The sequence below is a fragment of the Elephantulus edwardii genome, unplaced genomic scaffold, assembly GCF_000299155.1.
Source record: "Elephantulus edwardii isolate Elephantulus edwardi_28Jun2011 unplaced genomic scaffold, EleEdw1.0 scaffold00039, whole genome shotgun sequence".
Taxonomy (NCBI): domain Eukaryota; kingdom Metazoa; phylum Chordata; class Mammalia; order Macroscelidea; family Macroscelididae; genus Elephantulus; species Elephantulus edwardii.
The window spans coordinates 17,424,184-17,436,957 of NW_006399789.1; the positions used below are offsets into that span (position 1 = coordinate 17,424,184).

Sequence of the window (12,774 nt, forward strand, 5' to 3'; positions counted from 1 at the left end):
GCTTAGGCACACCTTTGTATTTAAACTGACATCATTGCTCTTCAGCACTCGGAGGGGTCCATGACAGCACATTTTCCCAGTGCAATTTGTCTTTTGATTTCCTGACTGCTTGTGTTAAGAGTGTTGATTGTCAATCTGAGCAAGCCACAAATGGTAACAACCTCAATCTCTTTCCCATCTATTATGGTGTTGCCAATTAAAGTAGCCCAAACCAGAGAAGCAGGAAGGAGATGGCAGTAAATCACATCACACCTGGATAGTAATGAGACACAAGGAGGACACAGGAAGTAATAAATGATTGTAAGTGATTGTTGTTAAGTGCCATGGAGTCAAGTATGACTCATAGTGACCCTATGATAACAAATCTGGACTTTGTCCTATCTTGTGCTATCTTTATCATCCCTGATACACTTGAGCCAAATGCCACAGTCACTGATCATTAAATTTTCTTGCGGGTCTTCCTCCCTTTTGCTGATCCTCCACATTTCCAAGTGTAATGTCCCTTTCCAATGAACACCAGAGCTACACTGCTATCCCAAAGGTACGTAATTCAACTCTATTAGGTGCTCCATAGGAGAAGGATGAGCAGTCTCCTCCCATGTGATTAACTATCTCTGAAAACTTGCCTGTGGGTCAGCTATTGTTTGGTTCCAACTTGACAGCACACAACATCAACAACAACATGTTCAAAGTATGTAAGTGAAAATGGTAAAAGACACTGAATAGTCTCTGAGTGAGTAACTGCCTTGCTAGAGTTATGTTGTTGATTGCCTTCAAGTTGAGCACAGCTCACAGTGACCCTATGAAAAAAGGCCTTAAGCCCCTCTACAACTATTAAATTTAAAGTTTATAAAGTTTCCGGAGGCATGTTGTTTAGGAAGTGGATGCCACTCCTGCTTTTAAACTTGTTATAGTATGTTATTACTGTATGTGCCATTGAGTCACCTGTGATGTATAGTGACCCTACATAAAGCAGCTCTGAACCCTTGCCTGTCCTGAATCAGTCTCACTAACTCTGACACACCAACCCCCATTACCCCAGTTACTGTTATCAATCTATCTCATCTGGGGTTTTCCTCTCCTGTGCTGTCTGTCCACCCTTCTGAGCATGATGTCCTTCTCTGAGGACTAATCTTTCCTGGCCACATGCCCAAAGCAAGTAGATCTTGTGATATCAATCTATTCATTTGTTGTTGTTGTTGTTATGTGCCGTCGAGTCGCCTGCGACTCATAGCGACCCTATGTACAACAGCCCTAAACTCCACTCTGTCCTGTGCCAATCGCACTGTCTCTGACACTCCCATCCCAATTATCCCAGTCACTGAATCAATCCACCTCATAGAGGGTCTTCCTCTCCTGCGCCGTCCCTCCACCCTCCCAAGCATGATGTCCCTCTCTAAGGACCGGTCTCTCCTCACTACATGTCCAAAGTAAGTTAGACGGAGCCTCAGAATCCTTAGAATCCTTGCCTCCAATTAGTGGATAAAATACATAATGTATACAAATATATAATGTATACAAATATATATATATGAGTTGACTTTTATTTTAGGCCTACTGGCAAGGAATTGTGCCAGCAACCCAAAAACATGTGATTCAAATCCACCAGCTGCTCTGTGGGAGAAAGATTTGTAGTCGACTTCCGTGTCATTTACTCTTTGTGAAAACCCACTGAAGGGTCCATCATGGAATGGTTCTAACTTGATGGTGTATAACAACAACAACTTTGGCCAAAGAAAACATGTCTGAGGGCTAATCTCAGACCCCAAGTGTATAGCTTGACATATCTGATCTAAATTAACTTTCTAATATCTTAGTGAATACCATCTGATTCCAAAGAGGGTTTCTAATACAGCTGACCTGTTTCGCTTCATCAGGGAAGCTCCTTCAAGCCAAGCCTAGCTCCCCAGTGAGAGAGAAACAATTGCCAATAATTAAAGGCCCCTTGTCAGTACACTAAATTGAAGGGTTCAACAATAGTTGAACCATAGTCAAAGGCTTTGAATAGAGCAAGCAAACTTGCAAACTGCTGCATATACCAGATGAGGGGAGCACTGTTTTGCTATGAGTCAGTAATAAGAGTTGGGAACCCAAACACCTATGTATCTTTGCTTCTCCATAAGGAGCGATGCCACTTCATCACCAGAAATACCCCAGCCCAAAATCTTTGCAATCTTTCCTCTTCAGTTAGAGTTAAGAAAGATAATGATGCAAGGAAAGCTGACCAAATTGCTAGGCGTGGTTAATGTCTAGAAGCATCTTATAAGTGAACCCCCATACTGTAGTACTGTGGAATGTGGTTGAAGGATGAGATAGATAGATAGATAGATAGATAGATAGATAGATAGATGATAGATAGATAGATAGATAGATAGGTAGATAGATATCTCTCGCTATATATATATGTTTTACAAGGATTGTTGTTGCTGTTGTTGTTGTTATGTACCGTCAATTTGTCTGTGACTCATAGTGACCCTCTGTACAACAGTTCTGTCCTAAGCCAGCCTCAATGACTCCAACACACCTATCCTGACCGCAGATGTTGTGCATTTACCAAATAAGGTTGATGTACATTAAAAAGAAGTGACTACATCTAAATTCCAAAATCAATCTCCATAATAGTCTATGTGTTTCCTACTGCCAAAGGGGCCCTTTAGAGTAGTGAGAGAAGACCTTCACCCTGAAACCCACAGCGTCCCTTTTCAGCAGCAAGTAGCTAAGAGAATACACCATCCCCTTTTCCTTATGAATCAGGGTGAAGTCTCTCTCGGGGAGGAGTGATAGGGAATGGCAAGGGACACACTGACAAAGGAGATTAATCAGAACTGGCTTTGACAAGCACTGTGGCAATTGGACAATTAAAAGAGACATGGGGCGGGGAAGAAGAACGAACTGGGGATGAGGGTGGAGAAAACAGTGCAACAATGAATGAATGAAAACCCAAAATCTCTGTAAATGTTCATTAAAACTAATAAAATTTAATAAAAAAAGAAGTGACTAGCATATCTGACCTCTGCATTTGCCATATTAACATTCCAAACACAAATTCCATTGCCTTATGCATATAGGTAGGTGGTGAAAGAATATATTTTACCAAAATGACATACATTATATTTTTTTGTGGGAGGTATGAATGCCTATTTATGTGCTACAGATGAGTTTTTCTTCAGTGGACTTCCAAGTCACTCCATCTACTTATCCTAGAAAATAATTGTCAAATTTAGTTATTCCTACTTCCTACCATAAGTCCGTGGGTGGGTTAAACAGTTAACATAATCTGCTGTTAACCAGAGGGTTGAAAATTTGAGTCCATGTTGTTAGGAAGGGCAGTTCTTTTGAATTAAAGCTTTGGTGGCCTACTAGTAAGGAACTGCACTACCAACACAAAAGCACATGGTTAGAATCTACCATTTGTTCTACCAAAGAAAGATGGGCGTCTCTTCCTTTGCCATTTACTGCCTCTCAAAACCCACTGACAGGTCAGCTGCGAGTCAGTTCTGACACAAAAGTACATAACATCATTCCTTGGAGAGGGTCATCATGCTTGGAAAGGTGGAAAGTCAGTGAAGGAGAGGAAGACCTTCAAACAGCTAGATTGAAATAGTCACTACAAGTGTATCAGAGTTGATGAGGATGGTGCTGGATAGAACAGAGTTTAGACCTATTGTTCATAGGGTCATTATGAGTTGTAGTTGACTCGACACCTGACAACAAAAGAAATGTCTTAGGGAGCTCTGGTGGAGTAGTCCATAACAAGTTGCTCTGCTAATCCAATGGGCAAGCCTTTCTGGTGGTTTCAGCAATCTCCTCCCAAGTTATTTATAGCTCCAGGAAGCAGCTGAAGGGTCAGCTATTTGTTAGTTCCAACTTGACTTAAGGACTATGAGAGAGGCCTTTGTGGTTTGTTGTTTTTTTTTTAAATAAAATTGTCATTTTATACTGGTTCATTTACAAAGTTCATATACATTTTTTTTTCATGCTGGATTGTTCCCATTTCCTTTATCTACCCCTCCCTCTACCCATCAAATTGTGTGACTCTATGATTACCTCCTTGCCCATCCTCACCCCTCTCCTCCTCCCGTCCTCCCCTTGAATCTTCATACATGTTTTACCAGTTAGTGAGAGGCATCTTGAAAGAAAGGCCTCGTAACCTACTTCTGAGAAATCACCCATTGAAAACCCTATTGTAAAAAGAGCAGTGGTAACATGGTGAAAGCCAAGTCTGATTTCTGCTTGCTTTATAAAGGAGAACTGTCCCTATCAATAATATTCATAGTGCCATACAAATAGCTACACGGTCAGACATGCTACTACACATACTCCTGCACCTATTTCTACCAATCAATGGGTCTAATATTTGTTGCAAATTGAATCACAGACTTTACTGACAGTAGCAAATGTCACAAAATGCAAGTCCAAATTTAGTCCAGCAGTTCTAAGCCAGATTAACAACACCACAAAATTCCTCAATTAGTGAAAGTCCAGGTTCAGTTCAGCAACACAAATGCAGGAATTCTCTAGTTTTCTCAATCATCCAGAAAACTCAGAGGAGTTACAAGTCAGAATTTCCTTCAATCACTCAGCAAACAAAGCCTTTAACTGTGGCTCCATCTCTAAAGTTCCTCTGGCTGCACCCTGCTGCAGTATCATCACAGCAGTGCCACAATCTCTTCACGCTTTCTTCTACCAACCATCTCACATAGTGTCTTCATAGTTTCTCCATCACCCTCTCTCACAGTGTGGAAACTATTATTATAGTGGTCCCACAGTTGTTGATGATTTGCAAGACCATGTGTTTGCAGTAAAGGTAGCTGGAGACCATGTTCCCCAATGGGGCTAACACAATGGCTAGAAATGTAAATTTTCAGGGGTTCTGACACCCTGCCTATGGGTCAAAGCAATATTCTGACACACCTAAGGTCACTATGATGAAGAATTGACTCAACAAAAATTGGATCCTTCTTTTTTTGTTTATCTTATTTACCTATTATTGTTGTTGTGTGTACCATGGAGTTGGAACCGACCTGTAGCTGGCCCTCCAGCAGATTTTTCAGAGATGGTTTAGTCTCTTGGGAGGAGATTGCCTATCTTTCTCCCAGGGAACAGCTGGTGGATTTGAACTGCAAGCCTTTGAATTGCAGTACAGCTCCTTACCACTAAGAACCAGAGTTCCCTCATATTAATCTAAATATGCAAATCACAGACCATTGGCCTGATAGTGCAAATCTTACAAAACTCAGTTTCTTGATAATACCACACCTGTTACTGCAAAATCCACAAATACTATCTCAAAACAAATATCCAAGAGCATTCTCCTCCATAGCCACAATGATTCTACTCCTGCTATTTTTTTAATACAGTCTTTCCCACTAGTTTTTAAGTACATGAAATCAATCACTACAAGCTACCCAAGAATTATAGGATTTACAGTTTAGTATGACAAAAGCCAAAACCCAAAGTTAATAGACCTAGAAGACAAAATCTTAACAGGAGACACAACCTGGCATTCTTTGTACTCTCTTGGTTTTTCAAAGTTGCTAAAAGACTCCTTCTTGGATTGTACCTCAGATTACTATAATAATAATTAGGTAAGTAAATGCCTAGCTCCAGGATGCTTATGGAACTTGAAAGTACAAAAAAGGAATTAGTCTAATATCGAGGTGGAGATACAGATCACCTCCAAAGGGAAAAATCAAATTGGCACCACACTGCTCTCCACAGCAGTATTCAGTGCCAGAAACAATGGAAAATGTTACAAGATTTTGGAAGGAAAGATGGTAGGACTGAGGAATATTTTATTCAGGCATGAGATCATGAAAATAAACACAAACATTCTTAAACAAGAACGAATTTAGGAAATACATGGAAAAGAAAAACACATCTAATAATGAAAATCCATTGGATTGGGGGAGGGGAAATCAGAATTTGAAACAGGAATGGAAAAGTGGTGCAGAAGAACACATTGGTGAGCAATTGATCCATTTCCACATGGAATACTTTATAATACCATCTGAACATAATGATAACAATTTTTGACAGTATGGAAATAAAATAATGCACAAGCATGGCATAATTGGAAGAGGCAAATGGTAAGAATTGTAGGAATGCGAGTGTACTAATTTTTCATAACAATGACTTAATTGATACTATCTAAACCCCAAACTTTTGGTAAAAATAACAATGATAACAAAAAATTGTTTCACTCTTCTATTTTAAAAATAAATTTATTTTCAACCTGAAAAAAGTTTTCAAAGGAAATAATGTGTTCTATTTTGAGGAGAAATATTTTACTCAGAAATTCTTTAATTATTTTTTCTATTCATATAAAGATACATGTACACCTTTTTTTTTTAAAAAAAGTAAAACATTTTAATAACAATTCATCCACCAATCAACCCCTTCCATTCCTCCCTCTATCCAATTATTATCTCTCCCATGTATGTTCCATACAAATGGTGTTCCCTGGAATTGTACACTATGGCAACCCCTAGAATTCTTTCTGTAGCTCAAAATATAGAGATGTTAAAATATTGTTAAGGCTGATACTTTAATGTTAATGACTATTCCTAGGTGGTAGGATTAAAAATATTTCATTTAAACTTTTTACATTCTTCACTATTACTTAAGCTATTTGAATAAGCATTTAACGTTTTTTAAACATTTGCCTTTAAATAAAAACAAGTGAGCATTTACAATTGAATTAACCCTGATTCCATGACCACTTTAAGCAATCAGCCAGAATATACACACTTTCTCATATTCATCCACTTTCCTTTGTCTCCATAACTACAAACTCTTGCTTGTGTAATCCCTCTCTTGAACACCATCCTAACCCAGGGTTTGGACTCTCACTTTCCTCTTTGGATTACAGTTTATTCTCTAAATGTCAGAGGGAAATCTGTGCCACAGTTTTTGCTGCCTAAAGACATTATCTGTACCTCCTTCCTTCTTTGAACTTCATATTATTATGTGTGATAAGTATTTTTATTTTTCTCAGAAATTAATTTCAAGAAGCCCTAGGGTTTGTTCACAATTGTATTTTATGACCATTAGAAATTGCTTGTTTATTCTTATTTTCTATTTAATCTCCAAAATTTTAATTAATTTTACCATAGTAATAATAATAATACTAGAATATAAGACATAAATTCTATCCTTGCTTTTTTATTGGCCATCTAGCACCAAAAAGTGAACTCTTCACACCTAGTGGGTAAGGAGTTGCACTGCCAACCCAAAGGCATGCAGTTCGAATCCACCAACTTTGCTGTGGGAGAAAGATGGCCAGTCTCCTCTTACACCATTTACAGTCTTGAAAACCCTCTGAAGGGTGAGTCCAACCCAACAGTAATGAGTAATTGAGCACCTAAACCTTTGCTTTTATTTGGGAAATTTCCCAAGAAGTGAAGCTCTGCTCCATGTGGGCATGTTGTTGTTAGCTGCCATGAGCCATGAGAATATGAACAACAGATCATAACCTGACCCTATCTATGACATCCTCATAATCTCCATCATGCTCAAGCCCATTGTTTCAGTCACTGTGTCAGCCCATCTCATTGAAGATCTTGAAGCTCAAAAGTCCAGAAATGTGTTTTCGCAGTTCCTTTGTCTCTCTCTCACACACACACGTACCTAAACTTACTGGTCTAGTCACTCAATAATAGCTTGAGACTTGAATCTGGAGTGACTGATGCAAAGAAATGGGGTAAACAAAGAATACGTTTTTGGTGGCAGTAGCCACAGCAACAGCCACTAGAAGCAGCACCAGGAACAGCATCTGTGTGCTGGGCTGATGGAGATGTGGGTGAGCTGCAGTCTCTATTGTTCAGCTGTGCCTGTGATTGTAGATGCTGAAACGTCTTTGTTCCTGCCTGTATTCAAAGCCCGGTGTTTCAGGCTTCCTGGAAATTCTGTGGCCTCCCACCAACCTTTCAATAAGTTCCTTTTCCATTTAAATCAGTCTGAGTCAGTCTACTGCCTGCAATTAAAAATCTAGGTCAATACTCTCCTTACATGTTTTAAACCATACTTCTCCCTATGTATACCTACTTGTATTTTAAATTATTGCTATGGGATCTCTAGCTGTACATTCAAATTCTGAGAATAGTCTGTTTGCTAATTCTGCTTATTTGCTTGATAAACCTCATTTACTTAATAATGGAGTCCTCAATTTTTTATTTTCTAGTAATTCATTCAACAAATGTTTAAGATATAAATGTTGTGCTGAGATCTGAGTACAAAGAGAAGCAAGCAACTGTGTCTGCCACTAAGGAATTCACATTCTGGAGGAGAAGGTAAGAGAACAACAAGGTAGTAAATTGTATAATCTACCAGCTGCCTTTCAGTTTCCCATACTGTCTTGTGTGTTGCTCTGATGCTGGAAATTATGCCTCTGAGTGTTTTGAGTACTAGCAGAGTCACCCATTAAGGCAGGCTTCAGTGGAATTTCCAGTCTCAGGCAGATGAGGAAGAATGACCTGGTGATCTATTCCAAAAATAAGCCAATGAAAACATGATAATCACAAAAAACTATTTATTTAGTGTCGTGTTAGAAGAGGAATTTTCTAGGTTGGAAGGTACTTGAAATCCACAGTGGCTGTCACAGTAAACTTGAGCATAGCAATCATCCAGAAGATAGTGTAGCATTCGGCAAAGTTTCCTTCTGTTGCACATGAGATCATCATGACTTGGAACTGAATCAAGACAATGAACGGTAGCACATGGCACAATAGAGAAGGGCACCAGGTGGTAATAGAAATACAAAGATCATTAGAAAGCAGTATATAAAAGGAAATTTCATTTCTTTTGAAAGGAGTGATAAGTGGATGTGGAAAAGGCTTTGAGAAATAAGTAGAAATGAGCCAAGTGGAAGGGCACAAATCATGGACAAGGCTGTTGTTACTCTGTGCTGTCATGTCAGAATGGAATCGAGCCGATCCTTGAGCAGATTTTCACACACTGTAAATTGCATGGGAGGATATTTATCATCTATCTCTTTTATTTTTTTTTTTATTTATTCTTTCCCCATCTATCTCTTGAGGAGCAACTGCTGGATTTGCACCATGTGCCTTTGGGTTGGCAACACCACTCCTTACGACCAGTGCTCCTGTTTCTTCAGAGGAGGACTCATTAAAGACCCAAAAAGGAAAACATGGTGTTTTCTTTTTTTTTAATTTGAATTGAAATTTACAAGTCAGATTTTATTTCACTTAATCACCCATGCATATTTTGTTGTATAGCATTAATTACAATTGATTACTGTAGTTAATTATAACAAATTTTTGTTATATGTTGCCTTTTCTTTCACCCAACTTATCCATTTAATAAGTTTTTTTGCTCCCTTCTCATGCCAGTATAAGACCACTAATTTAAAATGACACAGAGCAGTTTCAGCTCATGTATTCTGGGCATTTTATCAGAAGGGGCTAATCTTGGGAAAATATATCATGCTGGGAAAGGTAGTAGAAGTAGTAGTTGTTGTAGTTAGAAGCCATCGAGTCAACGACAACTCACAGTGACCTTCTGATCACTATATTTGAAACTTACCCTATCTTGTGTCAGTCTCGTAATCTCTAATATGCTTATATGAAACCATTGTTATAATCACTGTGTCACACTATCTCTTTGAGGGTCTTCTCTTTCGATGACCCTCTATCATTCCAAGAATAAATTAACATTCCAAGAATTGGCCCCTCCTAACAATGTGCCTAAAATAGGTGAGACGAGGTTGCATGATCCTTACCTCTAAGGAGCACTCTGGTGGCACTTATTCTAAAACATATCTGCTTGTTGTCTTAGCAGCCCATGGGATAATCAGTACTCTTCTCCAACACCACAAGTCAGAGACATCAATTCTTCTGTCATCCTTAATTCATTGTACGACTTTTAGATGTATAACAAGTTATTGGAAAAACCATGACTTGAATCAGGTGTGCCTTAGTCTTTAATTTGACATCCTTGCTCTTTAGCACTTTGGAGAGGTTCTTGACAGCATGCAACATAACATGCCTTTTGATTTCTTTTTTTTTTTTTTTTTAGTCAGCATCCCATTTTATTTAGGCATCTAGAAAAAACTTGGATTGGGTTTTTATCCCCCCTCCAGCTTTAAGTCTTGTGAAATGAGCGGTAAATCAAAGACAGATTTGTTCATCATTCTCTGAACATGTGTGGTTATATGTTTCTACAGGGACAAGTATACCTACAGGTGTGTATGCTTAATAGTCATTACAGTTCATTTTAATGAATACATATATATATATATAAAGTCCTACTACTTAAACAATTCCAAAGCCTGAGTTAAATATCCCTGAGCCTAACATTCTCTTCTCCTAATCCTGCCTCTCTCCCTCCCATAAGGCTGTATGTTTCTTTGCCTCCAACATTCATACTATACATGAGCTGAGAATCGAGACATTAGTCCCTCTGACCTCCAGCCTCTGGCCACCCCATAACTTGAAAGGCCTAGCTAGGGAACTTCTCTGGGGAGATATGTGTGGAGGAGTCTTGGCAATTCCTCTTCAGAGTTGTTCGTCCTGACTTGTAGATACCTCTTCTTGAGGCTCAGGTGCTGGGATGCTGCTCTCTCCTGCAACCTCAGAGACTTGAAGCTGAACGTCCTGGGTCTCTGGGAAGTCAGCTGGGATAACCTCATTGTTCTCTTCCTTGTCTTCCATCTTCACTGGCTCACTAGGCTCCAAAAAATCCTGAGAGATCATTACAGCAGGAGAAGTGCAAAGTTCTTTTGGGTTCAGATCACGAGTGGGTTCCTCTTCTCTGTTCTCAGGAGTTCTTTCTGGCTTCTTTGGTGGCTCTGGGTCAGGAGATGGCTGTATGGATGCTCCAGGACTTGGAGTCTCAGCATCCAGGCAGGCCTTAGGGGTAGTGGGTGAACCATCTTCAGAGGCTGGAGGGCTGGAAGGCATGGTCCCTGAGGAAAGCCTGTGGCCAGTAGAGGCTCTTGGTGGAGGAGGCCTACTAGGGGGTGTGGAGTTTCTGGAGAGAGAGGCTCTCTTCTTTGACTGTTCAGTTTCTTCACCTACGGCGTGGGTTTGGAGAACTGCTTCTGGAGGAGATGATAAAGGCTGTTCTGAAGGGGTCTTGGCTTGGCTTGGTGATGGAGGCCCTGGGGAGCTAGAGAATACTTCCTCCTGCGACTCATCACCCTCGGTGGTTGGAGAGGGCTGGGTTTGGGTCGGGCCATTGCAAGCTGGCAGGGGTTCCTCTTCCTCAGAGGAGCTGGCTTCAGCCCCTTCTGCCTCTATTCCTTCATCTTTTAAGGTGTCTTCTCCCTGGGCTGGATCATGTGCCAGCTCTTCTTCAGCTGTTGAGGTGGATTCCCTGTCATTCTTCAAGGAAAATGCAGAAGGACTGGTGGGCGAGGTGAGAGAACCAGGGGCTGCAGATGTTCGAACTGGGGGAGAGATGACTAAAGAACGTCTGTTGTTGCTCAACAGTCCCTTCACCACAAAGACTTTGGTGGAATGCTGCTTCTCCAGTTTGCTCATTACCTCATACAGGTTGTGGTTCAGCTTGCTCATTTCTCTGTAGAAAACATCCCTCAGGTTGGAAATGTTTTGGAAGATGGTCACATAACAGCCAATACGACTGTTGAAGAGAACCGGCAGCTCTTCCAATAGCTCCTGGTTCAGCTCTTCAAACACTATCTGGGCTTTATTGAACTCTTCCTCTGCCTTCGCGGTCTTGGCTTCATCTTTCTTCTTGGCATTCTGCACAGCCTCTAGGTGGTGTCGGGCACTGTCATAGTCCACGAGTTTCCGACCTCGTTTGGCAATTCTTTCCTTAATCTCACTGAACTGGGCTACATAGTTTTCCATGGTCCTCACAGCTTGGTCAGCCAGTTTCTCTTCATAGTCTTCCCAAAGGAGATCGTTATTCCCTATGATGGCTTTCAGTTCCTCCTGCCCATCCCACTCGCTGCTGTAGATCTCTTGTAGGGTTTCTGACACTCTCTTTGAACTTTCATGAATCACTTTAACTGCACTAAGGAAGTTCTTCAGATCCTTGTATAGCTTGTGACCTTCTGCCTGCTGCTGATAGAAGTTGCTGGCACTTTGTTCAAACCGTTCATCTTTGGTTTCTACCGTTTTCCCCAACTTCTGCAGTACCTTCTCCTGGGCCCTGCTGAACTTCTTCTGCACCTGCTTGGCGAAGAGGCCAGCAGCACCTCCAGCCTTGCCCTCGGCCATCCTGCGGCTCCCCGGGGGCGGCTGCCCGGGCCCTGCGCCCCGCCTTTTGACTTCTTGATTATTGATACCAAAGACACTGATTTTGGATGCAAGCAAGAGGAAATCATTGACAACTTCATACTTTTCTCCATCTATCATGATTCTGCCTATTGGCCTAGTAGTGAATATTTTTGTCTTTTTGATGTTGAGATGTAATTCATACTCAAAGCTATAGTTATGACTTCTACAGCAAGCCCTTCAAGTCCTCCTCACTTTCAACAAGTAAGACTGTGTCATCTGCATGACAAAGATCAGTGATTTAGTCAATCCTGCTGCCACATTCTTCTTAATCCCAATCTTGATGCCACATTCTTCTTAATCCCAATCCTGATGCCACATTCTTCTTAATCTCAATTGTGATACCACATTCTTCTTAATCAGGTGCAGCTTCTAGAATTATTTTCTCAGCACACAGATCAAATAGGTATGGAGAAAGAGTAAAGCACTAGTGAACACCTTTCTTGATTTAAAACTATGCATTGTTCTATTACTTTGTTTGCATGGCAGATGCTTGATCTAGGTATAGGTATTA

At 40.4% G+C, this 12,774-nt stretch overlaps 1 pseudogene; it reads right to left on the reverse strand.

Moving 5' to 3' along the window:
- Positions 1–10,514: 10,514 nt before the first annotated feature.
- LOC102853293 lies at positions 10,515–12,203 on the reverse strand (annotated as a pseudogene).
- Positions 12,204–12,774: the final 571 nt, after the last annotated feature.